Source organism: Lissotriton helveticus, chromosome 5_1 (genome assembly GCF_964261635.1).
Source record: "Lissotriton helveticus chromosome 5_1, aLisHel1.1, whole genome shotgun sequence".
In the NCBI taxonomy this organism is placed as follows: Eukaryota; Metazoa; Chordata; class Amphibia; order Caudata; family Salamandridae; genus Lissotriton; species Lissotriton helveticus.
In genome coordinates this window covers 760,017,679-760,031,580 of record NC_136065.1, presented here as the reverse complement: position 1 = coordinate 760,031,580, position 13,902 = coordinate 760,017,679, and the positions used below count along the sequence as shown (strand labels likewise).

The 13,902-nt window shown below is 44.2% G+C and overlaps 1 protein-coding gene across 2 annotated transcripts in view; it reads right to left on the bottom strand.

Moving 5' to 3' along the window:
* The window catches only part of USP54 (ubiquitin specific peptidase 54), a 2,015,813-nt gene that overhangs the window by 1,910,898 nt on the left and 91,013 nt on the right, over positions 1-13,902 (bottom strand). The window lies entirely within an intron of this gene.

Sequence of the window (13,902 nt, the reverse complement as noted above, 5' to 3'; positions counted from 1 at the left end):
GGTTCTAGAATTTGGTCCAATTGCGTCTCGATGCAGATCATGCCAATACAGATCCATTTGTTGTATACTTGGAGTTGCACAGTCTTTTATGGTTTTTCCTAAGATAATTAATTAAATTGTGTTTGTTCTTAAGAATGTGATTGAAAATGTAAACAAGAATACATATTTCTGATGAAAGTTGAGCTTCTATGACACCCATTATTTTGTTTTAACAAAACTGAGTGCTTGCTTTTATCTTTTATATATTGAACTACTAGTTTTTTCATACAGGACTCAAAACCAACACTTGGTTCAGTGAGACAGGCATCAAATGAAACTGTATGAAGTGTGGCCACCATTTTATTAAAGAGATTGATCTTCCAGTAAAGTGTAGCCATTTTTAATTAATTATCCATTTGACCTAAATCAATATCCAGGGACCAGTCTGCAGATTTTCTGAGGGGTAATTCCAAAATAATTCCAAGTTACTTGGTCACTTACCGTAGTCTACGTAGTACTCATTTCAGAAAGTAATTCATGCAACCTGTAAGTTGAAAAGAGGTAATCGATTACGAAAGAACCTCAAGGGCCAAATCTAGTCATATTGGCAGGTATGTCAAAATTGGTTTTGGAATCTAATGTTATGGCTCCCATAGATTGTAATTCCTTTACTAAATGTATTCTTCTTATGTATGCTTTATTTTTGCTTGGAAAGGCAGGTTTGGGTATATTCCAACTATACTCTAATGCTGAGTGTTTAAAGACCTGAAGAGCAGTGTCTGAGACTTTAGCATTAAAATCTTCTGCAAATAGTACCAGTTGGACTTGGCCTTCTCTGCAAGGTCATCCCCAAACATCTTGCCTTCACCATTCCTGTTTTCTGAACAAGTTTGTGTGTTGCCTTTTTGGACTCTGTGCACTTTACCACTGCTAACCAGTGCTAAAGTGCTTGTGCTCTCCTTTAAACATGGTGAAATTGGTTTACACCCACTTGGCACATTTACTGTATTTGTATGTCCCTGGACAGTGGTACTATAAGTACCAAGGGCCTGTAAATTAAATACTACTATTGGGTCTGCAGTACGTATTGTGTCACACGCTTAAGAAGCCCTTTAAAAACATGTCTTAGCCCTGCCCATGTGTGCAGCTTTTAAACTGCCATTTTGACCTGAAAAACTATCCCTTTTGCCAGGCATAAATCTCCCTTTTTATTACGTATACAAACATCACCCCTAATCTGGGCCCTAAACAGCCCATAGGGCAGGGTCCAATGTAATTAAAATGTTGGACTTGTACTTTTAAGTTTTATTTGTCCTGGTAGTGGAAAACTCAAAAATGCATTTTTCTTTCACAGTAAAAAAAAATGTAAGTCACAATTCTGAAAATAACACTTTTTTAGAAAGTTGGCCTTTACATGTCCTCCCTTTTGGTGCTTGGACTAGGACTGAGATTGGCTGTAAGGTCCTGGTCTCCTATTTGTTCTAGATTTTAGGGCTAGTGATGTGATTGGATAGGGCTAGGGTTCCCATTGGCTGAAGGGGGTCACCTGATTACTAGGGCTATAAAAGGCAGCGGCTTAGGGCATCTCAGCCTGGGCGTTAAGGCTAAAAGCGACCAGGCCAGTTGCCTGTTTGAGGCTCTGGTTAAAAAAAAAAAATCTTTATTTAGATATAAACATATATCTTTAAAAGAAGTTACATAGTTCACAATGTACAGCGACTGTTAAAAACAAGAAGAAAGCATGTAGCAGTTAATATACGACAGTATAAAATAAGAGGTAATCCAATCTTGGGCCTCCTTAATTCAGAACTGTTTAAAAGAAATATAAATACACAAGGCGAAAATGATTTTCCCGTCAACCCTTTTATAAAATACCCGTTGCCCATGATGCCGTGCATGCAGAACCGCCATCAGTCCTATTTCAATGATAGGATTACATTTTATCCCCCCTCAAGGTTAAAAGCTATTGTTAAGAATATCAGGATAAAAAATAGGGGGGGGGGGCGTTAGCTGGACCCGATTTGGTTAAGGTTGCGGTAGGCCAGCTGAATAAATTCTGTGAGTTTTATGTTTAAAGAGGTATTTTTCGGGGTTCAAGGCCACTATGATAGCTTGCCTGCAGGATCGGACGACCAGGTTGTTCCAATCAGCTTTAAGTTTGGACCTGCGCTCGGAGTTAAAGGCTGGGCAGAGGCAGACCACGTGCATCAGAGTTTCAGCTACTTTGCCACATCCTCTGCAAGTTACAACCTCTGACGTGCGTCGCCATGCAGGTAAGTCTTGCAGGAATCGCCAATTACCCATTCTAATAGCGGTAAAACTGCGTTTAAGATATAACGAGTATATGCAGGCCAAGTAAGAGGCAGGGACTAACCGGCTGTATGAGTTTAACAGGGCCCAACCGTGGCTACGTTTTGAAAAATGTGCTTTATCCATACTAAGAGATTTCATTTTCACACATTTTTTAATACCCGTTTTAAAAGCTGTTTGACCGGGGTTAAGCGCCCATAGTTCACTCGCTGAAAATTGCTGAATTGCGTCTTTGAAGAGGCGACCGAACGTTCCACCTGAGTTATTCCGGGAGATTTCTAACCAGACTAAGGATTTCAGTGTGCCTGGATCCGCCTGTCTCAGTTTATGGCAGAGGTTCAGGTATACCCCAGTGTCTGAGGCATCTTAATTTAGTAGACCCAACTCTAGTCTTATCTGAGCGGCAGAAGCGGACCTTGGCAACTGGAGGACCTTTTTATAAATTTTGGTTGTGTGGCTGTTCAAGGCGGTGTTCAGTTTACCCCTGAATGTTTCCATGCCGTATGATAAGGTGGGGCCGATTTTAGCTCTCATTACTTCTAACAAGGGCATTAGAGTTGGACCTGAGAGTTTTTTAGAGAGCTTGCCTAGTGACACTGCTAAGGACGTGGCTTTGACTAATATCTCTCGACGCTGCTTTAAGAGATTGCGTCTGGAGTCCAGATGGACACCTAGATATTTGTACGATTGGCCGATGACAAGGGGTACGTTGTTAAATGACCACCCGCCGCCGGTGTAACGTTTTTTGCCAAAGGGGACAACTTGCGTCTTCTTTAAATTTACCTCTAGCTGGTTCGTTTTCGTATAACTGAGCAGTTTGTCCAGGAGCCTTTGTACCCCAACCCTCGTAAGGCTGAGGAGAACCAAGTCGTCCGCATACAGTAGGTTGCTTAGCGATTGGCCTCCCACCTTTGGGGGGTGGCTATTTGTCTCGTCCAAGGTTGTCGGGAGGTCAGCTATAAACAGGTTGAAGAGAAGGGGGGCCAGAACACATCCCTGCTTCACGCCCCTAGTAGTCATTATTTTCCGCGAGAGATGTGTGCCGGACCCCAACTTCTCCCGAACCCAGGTACGGGAGTGTAATTGGATAATGGCCTCTAACAAAGGCTCTGGAATCCGCCACTTCCTCAATTTTACCCATAAGGCAGCCCTGGGGACACTATCAAATGCTGCTTTGAAGTCGACAAAGCAGCTAAACACTGACCTGGATGTTAAAAAAGCTTTGTCGACAATGGTTGATAGTACTAGCAGATTCGTCCTAGTCCCTGAGTTGGCAGTGAACCCTGTTTGGGTCATCGGCATTAGGTTCTGGTCTTTTACACAGTCTCAAGTGTTCCAAGAGTAGGCCTGCGTAATGCTTTGCCTCATTATCCAAAAGGGCGATGAGTCTATAGTTGTTGGGTGAGGCACGTGCTCCTGATTTATAAATTGGGTGGATAATGGCGACCCGCCATGAATCAGGAATTGTGGATGTTCGCAGAGCGTAGTTGAAGAGGTTTGTTAGGGTACTTGACCAGAAGGGAATGTCCGATTTGAACAGGCTCTGTGGCAGTCCATTTGGGCCTGGCGCACCATCGGTTCTTGCTTTTGTTATTGCTTTGGCAACCCCTTCTTGTTTCGCTTCTGGGTCCTTGTAAGCGGGGTGAGTGGACTTGGTTAGTTTACTCCGCTTAGTACAAGGGCCCGTATCAATATCGTTTGGGATGTTACTACCAATGAGCCCAGGATGTACAGGAGACTTAAAGTGGTCCGTTAGAAATAAGACCCAATCTGATTCCTGGATATTTGCAGATCCCAACATGGATGTACTGCCATTAGACAGATTGATTAGGGCCCAGAATTTTCTGGAGTTTCTGCTCTTACTCTCCCATACCAACGTACACCAGAATTGGTTGTCGTGTAATCGTTTATCTTTTCTTATAGCCGATTTGAACGATTTTTGGGCCATTTGATAGAGCATTAAACCGTCACTATTCCCCGGGAATTTTGCCAATGCATGTAGGGCATTATTTCTGTGCTTCTTGAGTGACTTGGTTAGAGGTGAAATTGAAAACTGACGGGCATGGGTAGCCCTTTGAGGATGTGATTTTGCCGGAAAGAGGTTGGTCAAGTGCGAGCAGAGCGTCGACCATGTTGCGGTAGGAGAAGCCTCTTGCTTGATTCCTTCACTTATAATGCCCATGCTTACGTGGAGGATGTCCGGGCTGATGGCTTCACTCCACTTGAGGCGCTTTAGATTTTCCATGGGTATACCACGGCAGGTTGGGGGAGCAGGTTTATGAGTGGCTGGCTTTATATTAAGGGATATGACCTGGGGCCTATGGTCACTTTCAGTTCGTGGACTAATGTGAAAATTGGCTAAACATTTAAGCAGAGTGGCGTTGCAGATGGAATAGTTCAAATAAGATTGTTTTCTACCATTTGTCCAGGTCCAGTTTGGTGGAGTGTCATCTGCCGACCTACTATTAATAACAAGAAATCCTGCGCTGTAGAATCTCATCGCACTGTTTGAGGCTGTTAAGGGCGGAGAGAACAGCGTCATTTGCCTGTATGAGCCTGTTAAGGGCAGAGAGGACAAGACAAATTACCTGTTTGAGCCTGGTCAGGACTAGGGCCAGAAATGCTGCCCATGTTCGCATTCAGTAATAGCCACCCCACACCATCCACAAACATAGTAACCCATTCACACCAAATGTACACCACACACAACCCTATGCATGGACCAATGTACCAGCATGCACTACAGACCCAACCAAACCACATATCTACACCCTTCTATCCCAACTACCACACATACCCACCATCACCTACAAACAGTACACAACTATCCTATACCACTAACCAATCCACTCATCACTAACACAACCCCATTCAACACCATACATAACTACATCGCATCTAGACACATGCTCCCTGCTCTAATTACACCTAACAGACCACCTTTTATCACTAACAAACATATATTCACCATTCCATCATTTGTCCAACCAACACCCTTCTCTCCCTACTACCATAATAACACTAACGCACAACACACACACTGCACACCACCACACTTTTTAACTCCTGCAACAAAGCAGTCTAAGACAAACACTCTTCCCTCTACTTTATTCTATTACTTATAGATTAAGGCCTATGTAAAGGGCAACATATAATAGTACTGTGGTTCTGAAAATCTGGATTCATATAATAGTACTGGACTCGAGAATAAAAACTTCGTCGAAATAGGATGAATTTGGTATCAAAAGACCGAGAATGACGAGTACATCATGTACATGTATTTTCGGTGTGTTCGAGTGACGATTTCACCTCGAAATCGTCATTTACATTCTGAACCCCACTCCCATTTATATGTTGCCCTTTACATAGGCCTTAATCCAGTTGAATTTGATTCCACAAGGACACATACTCCTAAATCGACTTCTCCCTGACCTCAGTACAAGTTAGAACCATTGCCCCAGGCCAAACTCGTTAGGTCAGCTCCCTCCCAGTGGCCGAGCAAGATAGCATCTAGGCTCAACCAGCCATAAAACCATTTCAGCGCGCACACCTGCCATATCTCGCTCACATCTTTTCTCCACTCCTTTTCTTCACTTGCTTTATGATGGGGAGGTGACCGTTTTTATTGGGGGTCCAGCGATATCTGATGAAATGTTGGGCCTTGCCGGATGATTTGTTATGGGCAGCACGACGTGAAATATGTACATGTCATCATGACTCTGCTTTTCTTTTGTAACCAGTAACTATAAATGAAATACCACGAATTCGAAGAATGTTTGCCCAAGGCCGAATGAGGGGTATTCATGGAAGGAAAGGAGGTGTTGGTCAGGCGCGGGGTGTAATTCCCAGAGACAGAGTCATGCGGAAGGGGGAGTTCATGACTTGTGCATGTGAATGTCTCTTGGACCTGAAGCCTGCTGATCTGATCGCGGCTGACCCTAAGAAGACTCATCTGGAACCTCTGAGCCCTGCTGACGCTGTCGCGGCTCCTTCTTCGCCTTAAGGAACTGAACCATCGGAGCCCTGCTGACGCTGTTGCGGCTCGATCTCTAAGACCACTGGAGCCCTGCTGACGCTGTCGCGGCTCGACCTCTAAGACCACCGGAGCCCTGCTGACGCTGTCGCGGCTCGACCTCTAAGACCATCGGAGCCCTGCTGACGCTGTCGCGGCTCGACCTCTAAGACCATCCGAGCCCTGCTGACGCTGTCGCGGCTCTCACGAACCTCTCCCGATCGAGCCCTGCTGACCTCGTCGCGGCTCGAGGAGTACTTTGGTCCGGCTGGACCATCGAGACCACCATCACGACCGGGACGACCCGACGAAGGGGAGGCAACCATTACGACCACCATCCCGTACCCCCGGGCTCGAGGATTGAGAGCTGTGTGTAGGGTACGCCTCGTACTGACCCAGAGACTAAAAGACTGTCCCGCTTCCCTCTTCCCGAATCCTCAGAGACTTTGTGGTCCTGTGGCCACTGTGTATATAAGAGTGCTTCCTTTGTTATTTGCTTATATAAAGAACTTGTTACTAGAATCCAACGGTGTGGTGTCTGTTCATAGGGTGGTGTGAGCTCCGTGTGTACGATCCTGGACTCGAAGTCCTCCTCGTTGAGGACCTCACAATCAAGACTCGGCAAGTTCTGTGGAAGAGGTGGGTCTTGGGGTGTCTGGGTGAGCACAACCTGGCCCTCTGAGATCGCCCCTTCTAACATTGGTTCTGAAAATCTGGATTCATATAATAGTACTGGACTCGAGAATAAAAACTTCGTCGAAATAGGACGAATTTGGTATCAAAAGACCAAGAATGACGAGTACATCATGTACATGTATTTTCGGTGTGTTCGAGTGACGATTTCACCTCGAAATCGTCATTTACATTCTGAACCCCACTCCCATTTATATGTTGCCCTTTACATAGGCCTTAATCCAGTTGAATTTGATTCCACAAGGACACATACTCCTTAATCGACTTCTCCCTGACCTCAGTACAAGTTAGAACCATTGCCCCAGGCCGAACTCGTTAGGTCAGTTCCCTCCAGTGGCCGAGCAAGATAGCATCTAGGCTCAACCAGCCATAAAACCATTTCAGCGCGCACACCTGCCATATCTCGCTCACATCTTTTCTCCACTATTTTCTTCACTTGCTTTATGATGGGGAGATAACCGTTTTTATTGGGGGTCCAGCGATATCTGATGAAATGTTGGGCCTTTCCGGATGATTTGTTATGGGCAGCACGACGTGAAATATGTACATGTCATCATGACTCTGCTTTTCTTTTGTAACCAGTAACTATAAATTAAATACCACGAATTCGAAGAATGTTTGCCCAAGGCCGAATATCATGTATAAAGAGAGAAGCCTGACTTCGTGAAAGTGTGCAGTCTCCTGAGAACATACCCGTATTGTACTTCTAGGACCCTGTTACCTTGGTTGCAGCCAATAAACTAATCTTTGACTTCACCTAGAAGACTCTGAGTTTCTGTAGGTCTGACTCAGGAGAACCCGAGGTCTCTGGGTGTTGATTCCCTGACACCGCTGGGTTACCGGTTCTGTGCCGGTTCTTAAAAACCCAGTACCTCAATTCCCTCCTATACACAACATATACTCTACTTATAAACACATCACCACCCACTCTACCTTACACCCTCCTCTCACAAACAATATTATACACCCAAATCCATTGCATGAAACAAATACACCAGCACCCCTTTTCACTACTGCTCCAAAACAAAACAAATCACACACACCAGCACAACAAGATCTTCAAAGTGCAACACATCAAAATACTTACCATCACAAAATACAAACATACACCCACCTTTCAAACCACACAAAGGAACAAACTCCAATGCCAAGCTTTCTCTCTTCCACCACACCTAACACAAATACAGCAACTCTCTTCTAACCGCCTCTCATCCCTTGCACAATTTAGAACCTTACTACATGATCCACATGCTGCACCACCACCCCTGACTCATAAACCTTCTGCCATAAACACATGCAAACAACATAAGCGACGTGCCACACCTCACAACTTTGCTTCCCCATGTCTACGGCACAACAATGTTACACCTCGAATACAAGCCAGTACACGTATAAGCATAAATCAGGGAAAAGTAAACACCGAGAATTATGTAAAACATATATTGATTTTTAATTATATTAAAAAAGACATAAGATTAAAAACTGTGTTAATAACCCAATAAAAAATTCATTTAATAATAATTCAATCAAATACACAAAATGTATAATAGTGGCAATTTTTATATTCTTTATCAATTGCGTCGACGCATGTTTCGACGTGATCAAAACGCCTTCTTCAGGAATAGCCACTGATTAACCTAAAAACAGTAATAAAAAGACATTCAATATTGTCACTAATCTACATCTGTAAATACACTATATCTTAAAATGTTATCAAAATAGATATCCTTAAACACAACGATAGATACATTTGCATTTGATTTATAGCATTAAACAATAAGGTATACATATAGAATTCGAGTTACTCAAATTCCCTAAAGGACAATATAGTTTCAATGATTAATAAGACAGTACTTCCTTACATCTGGAAGAAAACAACATCTAAGTGCTCATATCGTAACGAATAACATCAGAGGACTTGATGACAGAAAAATAAGGAAGGAAAGGAACATAAGAAGGGTGCCCTGAACATTAATTTATCACTGGAATACCACAGGACTTACTTCATATACTGTGGTAGTAAATACCCAATGTAAACGAACCGACGGAGCTTAGGACAGATTCCTAAAGTTCCTCCAAATAAATCTGTAATAGAGGTTTCAATATCACAAAACACAAGGATTATATTTTATCCAGAGCATTACGATAAATATGACCCATCCAAAAACAATAATCACTGGCCTAGACGCACTGAACCTGCATCCGATTGTCCACAAACCCACACACAACGCTGGACAAAACCTAGATGTCATTTTTGCTAATACTGAACTAGTTACCTTTCAAACTATAAGAAGGCAATAGAGACAGGGAAAAAAGGCAAGGCGCCGGGACCGAGCTTACCGGCCGAGCTGTATAAATCTCTAGATGAGGTTCTTATTCCAGTGATGATTAAACTATTTTCTCATATTTTTGAAAGAGGTGGGAATATGCCCCCTCATGGGATGAGGCCACTGTTGCTCTGATTTTAAAACCATCTAAACCACATAATCAGTGTGACTCATACAGACCAATCTCTCTGCTTAATCTGGACTACAAGATTTTTGCCAAGGTTTTAGCAGAGAGGTTGAAAGGAACCATAGGTGGTTTAATACATGAAGACCAAAAGGGCTTCGTCAGAGGGAGAGGCATTCAAGAATTAACCTATAACCTGATCGGAGCCATAGACCTGGCGACAATACACAAATTACCAATGGCTTTCATTACGCTTGACGCTACAAAGGTGTTTGATCGGGTTAACTGGGCCTATTTAACTCAGGTATTCGAAAAATGCAATCTGGGGGTAATCTTCTGTAGGGCATTTCCTCGATTTATCATACCCCAACAGCGAGAATATTGATAAATGCCAACCTCTCCTCTCCACTACTAGTTCAAAGAAGGACAAGGCAAGGATGCCCCCTTTCACCCATGCTCTTTAATTTTATAGAGAGCCTTTTGCAGAGAGGATCAGAAGGCATGAGGATATACTTCCTTTCAGATGCAGAAATTGGGAAAAAAGTATCTTTATATGCAGATGACATTATGGTATATACGTCTGACCCTGTCACGGCCATTCCTACCATATATAGATTAGCACAGCAATGTGGTCGTATCTCGGGGTACGAGATCAATCAGTCAAAAACTGAGTGTCTGGCCTGGAATTTGAATGTTTGTTTCCCTACATTGAAAAGAGAAATAAGGTACCTAGGTATTAGAATTACCTAGGATATCCATGATAAAGTTGATATAAATGTATGCAGAGCCGATAAAGAAATTTCTGACCCTCTAAAAAGCTGGGAATATTTACCTTTGACACTAATAGGAAGAGTCAACTTAGGGAAAATGATGCTTTTACCAAAACTCATTTTTCTATTTCAAAATATACCATTAGCTTTAAAAGAAGAGAGTCTTAAAAAAATACAGGCAAAAATAAATACTTTTATATGGGTATCCAAGGGTATAAGAATCTCTTGGAAAAAGCTTCGGAGAAAGAAGAACAAGGGAGCATTATGCATGCCTGATATAACTATTTATGCATGGGTCTTTTTAATGAGGGTAGGGAAAATACTCATGAGTGAACCAAATGCCTCAGATATAGGGAAAATGTTTAGGGAAATGTTGCAGGACTTAAAAGGAGGAGATCACGCTTTCAGATATAAATTTGGTGTCCACGCTTTTTAAGAAGGCACGACTGAAGTCTCTAAAGAACCTAGCAAATACCTGGTTCAAAATCAGAAAGCTGTTAAAAATTAGCTACTACTGCGCCATGGCGCCTATCTGGGGTACACCAGGCTTACCTGAGTGGACTAAAGACTCACTAGTAACACCATTAAATTAGCGGGGATAAACTGCTTGGCCCAACTCATTCCTGGGGGCTGTTTGTTATCATGGGAAGAGCTGAAGGTAATCACGGACGATGAACTATCGAAATTTAAATATCTACAAATAAAAACTGGTCCCAGGCGATTGGCATAACGGAAGGCTACACAAATGATCTATAGACGGCCTTAAGATTGAGACAATGGAATAAGAAAGAAGTGGCAAAGCTCTACTGGCTCCTGATAGATCTGGCAAATGGGGATTTCATCCTTCCACCGCAGTTGTGGGGCGAGTGCTTGACGATGTTCTTGTACAGAAACAATATGGCAAGTATCTTATGATTTACTATACTCTACAGTACACAATGCCAACTTAAGGAGAAATAATCTCTACTCTCTTCACAGAGTATACTGGTCTCCTTCTAAGCTTTCTAATTTTGCGAAGGGAACTATTCCATGCTGCCCAAAGTGTCAGTGGGCAAAAGCGGACAACGAGCATATGTTCATAAGCTGCCCTATGCTACATCAATTTTGGGGTTCTTTAATTAGAGGTATGGAACACATATTTGGTTTTGATATCCAGGTGAGCATTTCCTTAATATTTTTGGGCATTTTCCCAAATTATGAATTGTTATCTTTAGATAAAAACAAGCTGTGTTTTTACCTCATTCTACTCGCTCAGAGAGAAATCTGTAAATGTTGGATTAAATGCATGCCTCCGACTTTTCTAGATTGGATAAATTCTATTAAGTATGTAATGAAACTGGATAAGGCTACATGGCGAAAGAAGAGCAAGAGAAAGAAAGATTTCTGGTTGCCACGTATGGGCTGGTTGGATAATCTTTGACATCAGGGGTATGCATATCCAATGATTATGCCTCTACATAGAAATACTTCACCACTCGGGTCAAGTTCTGGAGGTCAATCAGATAGAAGAATTGAACAGACCATACACGAGAGAGCAGCAAGCTGTGCGAGCTCAGTGGGAGAGCCGAGCCGAGCGAAGCGGCCAACGGTTAACGGTCAGAGAACGCCAGCCGCCAGCCGACCGCGCCGTACGGTGAGAGAGGGAGAAAGAGACCGACCGGGAGGCAAACCGGGAGGCTAACAAGGACCGACTGATACGACTGGGTCACCAGGGAGCCCCCCGTCGGGAGGTAGGAGATTGACGGAGAAGGGCAGTGTTTGGCGAACGGCCGGGCTTCGCCTACCCGCCGCCCCTTGTTGTCGCTGACTGCCGCTCCTCGCCCGCTTCGCCCACCTCGCCCGTCTTATGTCGGTCAGTGTCAGGGTCTGGGCTCGGGTTTGGCGAGGGAGCGGGCGCGGACAAGGGTGTGTGTGCGGACTTGGCCCCCTGGCCCTTAAGTCTGCCCCCAAGTTTGTCGATTCTGCCCAGTTGGAGGGGGCAATATAACGCACTAGTGCCCTGTGCTGTGGACAGGCAGTGGTCAGGCTCGGCCAGCACCTTGTGGGAGAGGCCCCGGGGCAGTGCCTCTGGGAGTTTGTGTCCCAATTGCTGGTCGATTGCTGGCCTGTGGACAAGCGGCCACCAGCTGACCAGCTGAGTATCAATGGCGGCCTGCAATTGCAGGGCCCACAACATCAGTCTCCATCGTGGCCACTGCTATTATCTACTCAATTACCTAACCATCACAGGCAAACTATCTGTCCCTGATACAGAGAGTGAGCAGGCCAGTGGACCAGCAAACGCAGGAAGTGTGAGCGCTGGATACCCACGGATGCTAAGGGATAGCGCTGTGACAACAACACTCCTGCACACACCCCTGCACACATCTCCAACAGCTCTTCTGTCAGTCGCCGCGGCTGCAGGTAGTGTGTGCGCTGGATGCAATAGGAAGCAATAGGAAGCGCTTTGATAACAACACTCCTGCATACGACCCTAACGTCATTTTTGCCGCCATAATCACCACCACCTCGCAAAAAACGTCGTAAATGACAGTAGTGACAAGTTTTAAACTGCTATTGAAAAAGAAGGGTCATACCGAGCAAAGCGAGCATCTGGAAGGAAGAGGTTTATACTGTATTCGATCCACGCCTGATTCGGAATAGGGAAAAGCGGGACAGGTACGGACTCCCTCAAGGATACTAGCGCCGACTAGCGCGCAGATAGTCGCGACACCTTGCAAATAATCCAACTAGCACCCGCATTAGCGGGAAGAGGACACGGATATACAGAAAACAGCCCTAACCCACGAGATCACCAAAGCTAACTACCTGGGATCACTTGAGGGGTAACATGAGATCTGGGAGGCCAAGAGTAAATCCACCAAGGAGAATTAGGAAGAAGGCCAAGGCCAAGATCAATTCGCCTGTTCATACCCAGTCAGTTGACCAACCCCCAAGTCTAATACCTCCCATCTATTCGATCTTTGGAGCAGCGAAACCCTCCGGGAAGTTTACTTTTATGAAAGACCCAACGTCAGTAATTTTTTCAACACCGACAACCCTAACCGGCCTACAGAAGCCAATGACTCCGAATATTTGTAGCATAATGACGGAGACAAAGGAATCATCTGCAGTTCAATTAGTCCAATCACTCATACCCATAACCTCAAACGGAATTGAGACGAATCACAATTGCGTGGAACAAGCTTACGATCCAATGAAACGTACTATGTATTGTCAAGCCCAAGTCCACAGGGATAGCAGCACGCACGAACCTCTAATACGAGCCGACCTAGAGGATAATTTACCAACAACACGAGCCTCAAGCACAGTCCCAGATATTACGCCTGAAGGCTTTACAAGCAATGTATTACCTAACAATAGCGATCTGAACTTAATCACGCATAGCAATCAGCGACAAGACTGCAGAAGGGATAGTCCTACTAATAACAACCAACGTGACCCATTGGACAAAGCTTACCTAAAAAATCATTCAACTCCCAGACCGGTTTTACGTTCAAACAAAAGCCTAAATCTGAAGACAGTGAAATCAAAAGACTCACATCTGGCACGAAAACTGGAAGCTGTCACATCAACTACCACTGACATGTCGATAAGATACAGGGATCGCCCGTCCACTAATGCAACTCGAAGTGACACGGACCAACCCGACACAAGCGACAAATTATTGCTTGCCGCGCTGGAGGA